The sequence below is a fragment of the Cornus florida genome, unplaced genomic scaffold, assembly GCF_030987335.1.
Source record: "Cornus florida cultivar Cherokee Brave unplaced genomic scaffold, ASM3098733v1 CherokeeBrave_3.0.0_Hap2_Chr01, whole genome shotgun sequence".
NCBI lineage: Eukaryota > Viridiplantae > Streptophyta > Magnoliopsida > Cornales > Cornaceae > Cornus > Cornus florida.
Window position 1 is genome coordinate 26,739,043 of NW_026775571.1, and position 8,354 is coordinate 26,747,396.

Consider the following 8,354-nt stretch of genomic DNA (forward strand, 5'->3'; position numbering starts at 1 on the left):
GCGGCAATTTCTATAGAAGTGTCTATTTGACATAAAGCTTTCTTTCCTCCCATATTTGCTAGGCGACTCCCCTCGAAGATGAAGATCTATGCATTGAGTTTTCACTCATTTTTTCAAAGAGATGCCAAATTTCATCTTCATTTTTTTCTATATAGCTTCCACCACAGGAAGCATCAACAATGTCCTTATTACATCGGATAAACTTGAAAAGAAACATTGAACTAATTACCACTTAGGAATGTCATGATGTGGACACTTCCGTAGCAAGTTATTCAAACGTTCCCATGCTTCATGAAGGGGTTCTCCTTCTTCTTATGCAAATTCATGAATGGAAGTCTCATTGAATTGGTTTGACTCGCGGGGTAATACTTTTTTAAGAACTCTTATTACAATTGTGCTCAAGAGGTGATTGTATTTGACCGCAAGTTGTTGAACCAATATTTAGCTTTATCCCGAAAAGTAAAAGGGAAAAGCTTCATTTTTAGGACTTCTTCCAGAACATCCGTGATTTTCACGGTGGAAACAAACTTCTAAGAACTCATCTAAATGTTTATAAGGCTCTTCATTGTTCAACCCATAGAAAAGGGGGCACATGTTAATGGTGAAAGCCTTAATCTCATAATGATGAGCATGGAAATTTGGTAATTAAATACAAGTGGGTGCATTATATTGATTTGGAGTATAACGATCCCTAAGGACCATTGGAGGATTAAGAGGATTGAGAGGAGGATATAGCATTTGACCTTGATGATGGTATGCCATTTGACCTTGTTGAGGGTATGCCATTTGAACATATTATTGTTGTTGCTCACCAATTGGGGGAATAACATTTGGGTTGTTGCACAACATGATTGATTGGTTGTGGCATTCCCAAGGGTGGATGCACACCTTGAGGATCCACAATATGAACTTGTGGTGAGTGGTGCAAACCGTTATAATCCACATGACCAAGATCTTCAATGGGATCTTCAGTTGGATCTATTGGGTCTTCCATTAAAGGTGATGAAAGATCAAAATTTGGAAGATTATGATGACTATCCCTAGTACTACCTCTTAAACGCCGAAGGAAAACTTTGAGATTTTGATTTATAGGAGCAAGAGGACGACTAAGTGATTAACGACCATGCATGCACTAGAATAAGTCAACACACTAACACAACAATGTTCAACCTCCATATACGATGTTCCCAAACTCCTTAATAATATCAATGCATAAACAAATAAAGCCTACACACGGGCCGATGCCTTCTACAAGAAGGTATGCTTGGACTTAAAAATAAAACAATTCAATTTAAGCCTCCACTTGACCTGTCCAAAACATGCAAGATAGTAAACAATTAAAGCACAAAAATCAAAGAGAAACTTACAAATGGTCCTTAAGTAACTTCAATTTTTTTTTTATTGCCTCAAGGTCTAGCGTTTTCTCCACTTTACTTCGAGTACCTAATTGACAAATATCAAATGAGAAAATAAAAATTAAAATGACTTTAAAGTAAACAATCAACAAAGAACTAATGTCTAATTCAATTCTTTAAAACCATTAGATCTCCGGCAACGGCGCCAAAACTATGATGCGACCGAGCGTTTGCACAAAATAATGCACAACACTTTAGGTTTAGAAATAATGTCAAGTGTGCATCATATTTTATAATTTATAAACCACTAAACACTTATACTATGGAGTATGAAGTGAGCAGAGATCGTCCCAAGAGATCTAAACAATTATAGGTTTTTAGAATTGAATTCTACTTTAGTGCTTATGTGATTGCTGAAAAGGGTTTTGTTTTGTAATTAGAACTAATTTAACTTAAGTAACTCTAATAAAATAATAGAGTTTAAAAGATTGGAAAGAGACTTAGGGGGTAAGATTCACCACTAAGCACATTCCCTAACTTACTAACTTTAAATTAATTGGGGAAATAAAATGTGTAATCTAAATGTGGCTAGCAATTGTAATGAAAAGTATGAAGCATCAATTTAAAGCTTGAATCGTTTACCTAATGACAATTAATTAAGTGTAAATCAATTCACCAATTCAAAGCATGGTCCATCAATTCAATTAGCAATTTCAACTTACATTAATCTAGAGGATAGTGTAAATTGTGGCAACAAGCATGGAAATCAAACACAAGCATAGATTGTCTACTTACCTAAAAATGAAAGTGCAATTAAACTAATTAAGCCTGCAATTAACTAAATTCAATAAGAACTTAACCTAATTAAACTAACTGTGTAGTGCAATCCATCTAGTAGAAGCAAATTCCATTAAATCAAAACACAAATACAACTAATTAACACCATGCATAGCCATCACAAGAATCAATTAACAAAGAATTCAAGTATAAAACTTGATTACCAATCAAATACACATAAGACAACATGATATTGACATAGATAATCAAATGAAAGAATTAAATTATATTATTCAAGAATATACATCAATTATACAATTAAATCCTCAAAAAGTAAAAAGAGAGATAAATTAGGTTACTTGCTTAGGGTTTATCCATCCCTAAGTAGAAGAATCAACCACTCATGGTTGATGGAGTTGAAGACAGGATAATCCCCATCGTATGCTTCATCTTCTCTAAGCTTCTTCTTCCAAACCCTAACCCGTTCTTCGTTTTTCCCTTTTCGCGTGTTTTCCATAGAGTGATATATTGATTATAGAATATAAAACTTTTATCATGAATAATTAATAAACACTCACTTAAATAAAATAATAACTAACTCTAAACTAATGGTTCACTGGGCCCTTAAGTAACAAGCCTATTAGAGCCAAATAGGTTAAAAAAATAAGCCCAAAGGAGTTAATCCCGTAACCCTTAAAATATGTCAATCTCGTAACTGGTCTGCTACCAGGAGCTTGGCGTTCGGACGCAACTTTTGGCGTCCGAACGCAGTGTATTGAAGCCTCGTGTCCGGACATGAGGAATGGCGTCCGGACGCGGCATATGGAAGGCTCCTTGCTTTTTTCTAGAATTTGTCCCGATGCTCTGGCTTGACTGTAAAAGGCCATAATAGACCGCTCTAAGCCTATTTTAGCTTTATTGCCTTGAAATACACATAAACATAAATTAGGACTAAAACATATAAGTAAAATAAATGTAAGGACTGAAGTACTCTATCTTAGGTGTTGAAATGTGCAATATTTAAGCACTTATCATATATTATATTTCTACTTGGTATCGGAGCCAGGAAGGTCCGACTGCAATGAGGGCATTGCGTGTTCGGCACCACCATTCGGGAATGGTCTAAGGTGACATCACCCATTTGGGAGGTTTCGGATAGGCAGGGTGGTCCGACCTTAATGAGGGCGTTACGAGTTTGGTAACACCTATTCAGAAATGGTCCGAGGAGACATAGTTGTTTCTTTTAATGGTCTGAGGAGACAATGTTGATTCTTTTATCTACATTGTTTAAACATATGTATGGAGGGGAATGGTCTGAGGAGACATTGTTGATTCTTCCATCTACATGTTTTGAACATGTGTATGAAGGAAAATGGGCAAAGGAGACATTGTTGGTTGTTTACGGTCTGAAGAGACGTTGTTAATTGTTTATGGTCTGAAAAGACTTTTTTGATTTGTTGATTGGTACTTCATCTGAGATAAAATCATCAATGGTCATATTTATACTCCATTTGTCACAAGCTCTCAGCAGTTTGCAGACATTTTTACAAAGGGTGTTAGCAAGATGATTGTGTTTGATAATGCATTGTCCAAGTTGGACGTTTCAGATATCCACGCACCAACTTGAGGGGGAGTGTTGACAGTTATGATAGCCACGATTTATATAATGACTTACAGTATTAACAGATATTTAATTATGCCATAGAATATTCTGTGATTTGATAATTTGATTTAGATTTGATTTAATTTCCTTTTCTGTAATATGAACATGTGTTTTTCTTTTTTTTTGTTTTTTTTTTAATTTATTTATAAATAGTAGAGTTGTGAATGAGTGATTAATCTCCTTCAAGCCTTTACATAATTCTCTCCTTTTTTTTCTATATATTATATTTCTACTATTAGAAAGCGTTCAAAAGGGGAACGCATCCCAAGAGAAATGCAAGGAACCAAACCAAAATAAAATCCTATGGCCCCAAAGAACCCAAAAAGTCCACAATCTTATCTAAATATATACAATTTCTCCCCTTCAACCAACTAAAAAGAGAACTAATAATAGAAAATTTCAGCGCCCCAATGAATGTTTTCTCCCCATCAAAAGATCTTTTATTTCGATTTTTCCAAATGCTCCACCAAACACAAATGGGGTCAACCTCTAACAGTCACGAGTATGGGTCCCATGTGATACTTCCTAATTTCGAAACACGGGTTGATCAAGTCTGTGCACAAAATTAAGGAATATCAAAATAATTAAAATATTTAAACAAATACAGATTACAAAATATAATTAAAAAATAAATAATACGTTGAAGAAAACTAATAAATAATAATTTTCATTAATAATTTTCCAAAACTACAACTCGGGAATCCCTTAATTCAAGGACCCCTTAACCAAAAGTCACTATCCAGAATTCATAATTAAATACTAACGTCAAATGAAATAATAATATTCTACTTTGAAATAAACAGAAACAATGGATAAGTCCTCCAGCTGCGAATCCTCAATCTTGAGACTTGAACCTCTAATAACCTGAAAGACAAAAATAAAGTAGGTCAAACCCACAAGCAAGCTCTCTTTAACAAGCCTCTGAAAATCAATAAGCAGGTCATCTCTTATCAAAATCAAACCTAATAAAGTTTTAACTTTAATATACCATGATATGCATATATATATATAAATAATTATATACAATATAAGAGTCACATCTATTACTAGGTTCATTAATTTCAAAACCATTAACAATGATTAAATAATAATCATTCCTAAACCAATCCATCATTTCTTTTAAAGAAAAGTCTCTTAAACCTTAATTCCAACCTAAACAATTATTTAACCATTTAGATAATAAATTATAATTAAAGTAATAATATAATTAATCCAAAACCCAATAATGATTTAATTATTTAAATCTTATATCTAAACTATTATTTGACAAATTATTCATGTCTCTACCAATATTATTTTATTAATATTATAAAATAAATAACTAACCTGTAAGTACTAGATTATTCTAATTTAAGAATATTTAATCCAAATCCAACCTATACATACAATAACTATATAAAAGAAATAATAATTATCCATAAATAATATATATATATATACACATACATTATATTATATATATAAATACACATATATTATACAATATATATATATATATATATATGTGTGTGTGTGTGTGTGTGTGTGTGTGTGTGTGTGTATATTTCCTTCCATGCTATTCCTTAAATAATTAAATCATATAGACATATATAAATCAATAAATATGTATGTATGTGTGTGTGTGTGTATATATATATATATATATATATAAAATTATGCAAAAATAATTATTTAAATATCTTTAAAATTATGGGCCATTATTAATTAACCCAACAATGCATCATCTAAGTCCAAGACCACATCCTTTGGTCCAACTTTCCTTAAGCCCAATTCAATTAATTTAAATAAATAAAATAATTAAATAAACACTTAAATTAAAATAACTAATTGCATGAAACAAATAAATAAAACAAGAATTTATAATCAAGTCACACCATACCAATACAATCAACACACTAACAAATCAATCAATAATCAAACACACACAAAAATAATCATCATATATAATTACGAAATATAGTATAATTAAAATAAAATAATTAATCTAAGCACACAATTAAATAAAACAAATCATTTAAAAATAAAATAAACACAATTAATTTCAATTAAATCAAAAAAATTATTTTAATTAAAAATAAAAATAAATAATCCCAACAAATAAATCCTTTAAAATATGGGAATATTACACCCCACCCTCTGACCCCTCCAAACGTCAATCTACTTTCTTGAAGACCTGGACATAACCCAATGGATGCCAAAGAGACAAAAAAGAAGACTCTAGCAATCATAAGCCATTGAACAATGCAAAAGAAGGACTCTTAATCATTTTTACACATACAACACCAATTCACTATGATCTGTCTACTCTTTCTCAAATTGTCTAGAGTAAGACTACGACAACTGCAATTCTATAAGTGACTATTTGGTTAAATTTGTAGTATCATTTAGATCCATTACTGTCGGGGAAATAGGAGAAAAAGAATTAATAGGTCAGTGGTTTAGCGGTACCAAGTTCTTACTTTTTCAAAGAGAGGTTAGGGATTCAAGCCTCGATGGAGGCATGTGTGTGTGTGAGTTAGAAAAAAAAAAAAGAAATAGGAGAAGAAGAGTGTTTTGGTCACTAAAGACTTTTGAGAACTGCAATTTTATGAGTGACCAATCAGACATTAATATAAATAAGCACGAATGAGCACGGAGTGTTTTGGTAGCCAAAGACTTTGACAACTGCAATTCTACTAGTGATCCATCGGGCTTGTGAAATTATGCTAATTGATACGAATTAATCAGTTGAATTTCTATTTACCTGGGGCGGAAAAAACACCTTAAGCCTATGATTAGTAGTTCAAAACTATTTTGAAATTATGCATTTTGTCTTTTTGATATTGGTAGAGAACTGGCAGCAACCTTTTAAAGTATTTAAAAGGGAAGGTTTAAAAGCTCAAACTTTAATTTGGCACAGGTTCTGTATGATCAGAAAATTTGGTCAAATTACATTATTTTGATAATTACATTAATTATAGTGAAATTTCATTGTTTTGATAACTTACATCAATTAAATTATTTGTTCTTTTATTAAATTAGAGTTAATTTTTGATTGTAATCTAAAGGTCATTCTTTATTATAAAAATAACATTACTTAATTCTGATTAGCAAATGTGGAAATGGAAAACAGAACTTCCGAAAGGAAAATAATCAAAGCTACCTGGAAAAATATAACTTCTGAGCCCAACTTTATGGTCAAGCATCATATCAATACAAATTAATTGCACCCCATAATCCATATAAAAGGCGCCCGCACAAGTAATGAATACCTTGCATGCATACCTTTGATGTATGTTTTGATTATTATATTCAAAAACATGTTTATCCAAATATATTGCCAAAATTAAAAACTCACTCTATTCAATGGAATTAATAGCTTTACTCTACACCTATTTTAAAGCAAAGCTAGTTCTTAAAACAAAGCCATACACACCCAAACAAGCCTTTTACCAAATATTCCCAAATCGGCAACTCTGCAACTGCTAGGGCTATTCTTCGATCTCAATCGGTTGTTTATGTTGGTGATCTTTGTGGTTAGACTCGGGAACGGCGTGACTCAGTTAGTTTGAGGTATACAACTCACTCCGTGACGCGTTGGTGAATGGAATGAAGAGCTTTCCGTCTACGAACAGCGTGGCGTTGTTTGACACTTGTTACGATCTATCAGCGAGAAAGAGTGTGGCGGTTCCAAAGGTGGTGTTTCATTTTCCGAACGGTAAGTCGTTGGAATTACCGACTAAGAATTACTGATACCGGTTGACTCCGCCGGGACGTTTTGTTTTGCCTTCGTACAGACATCCTCGGCGTTGTCTGTTATCCGTAACGTACAGCAGCAGGGGACACGTGTCAGTTATGACCTTAAAGGGTTATTAGGCTGTGTTTTGGAAAGATCGACAAATATCTCTCTCTAGCACTCTGTTCATCGCCCGGCTCAGGTCGTATCAATCTCCTTCTTTGTTTGTGTATGTTGTGTAAGGTTAAATATATATATATATATATGTGTGTGTGTGTATGTATACATATATACCTAACATAAATTTTATTTATGTGGTATTATTTGCAGAAATTGAGTATGAATTGTCTGCAATCACAAATTTGAAGGCACAGATCAACCTCATTTCTCTCAATACCTATCAATATTGGTTCGTGCTGGACATACCTCCTTAATTTTGATTCGTGTTTGAAAAATTTGTGTCACTCTCGTCGTGGTGTACCCACTCTGTGACCTTCGGTTCTTGATTGCTCAACTGAAAAGTAACATTTTTCTCTTTGGTAGTGTCGGAAATGGGGGTGATGGGGTGGGTTTGTGGGGTTCAATTGGGTTTTATGAATCTCTATGAATTGCTTGAGTTTCTAGAAAGTAAGATTGAGGTTGGTGTGGTGGCGGCAATGGTGGTGGCTGGATGGGGTGGTGGTGGTGGTTTGATTCGGTTTGGCGGAAGTTTCCATCACTGTTGGATTGGTTGACGTTGTGGTGGCGCTGATGGAAGTGATCGACGTGGTGGTGATGGTGGTGGCGGAGGTGGGGTGGTGGCAATGGGTGATTGGGTTTGACGGTGTGTAGTGGTGTAGGAACA

The 8,354-nt window shown here is 33.4% G+C and overlaps 1 pseudogene; it reads left to right on the forward strand.

Moving 5' to 3' along the window:
* Positions 1-238: 238 nt before the first annotated feature.
* On the forward strand, positions 239-336 carry LOC132284216 (small nucleolar RNA R71; annotated as a pseudogene).
* The last annotated feature ends 8,018 nt before the right edge of the window (positions 337-8,354 follow it).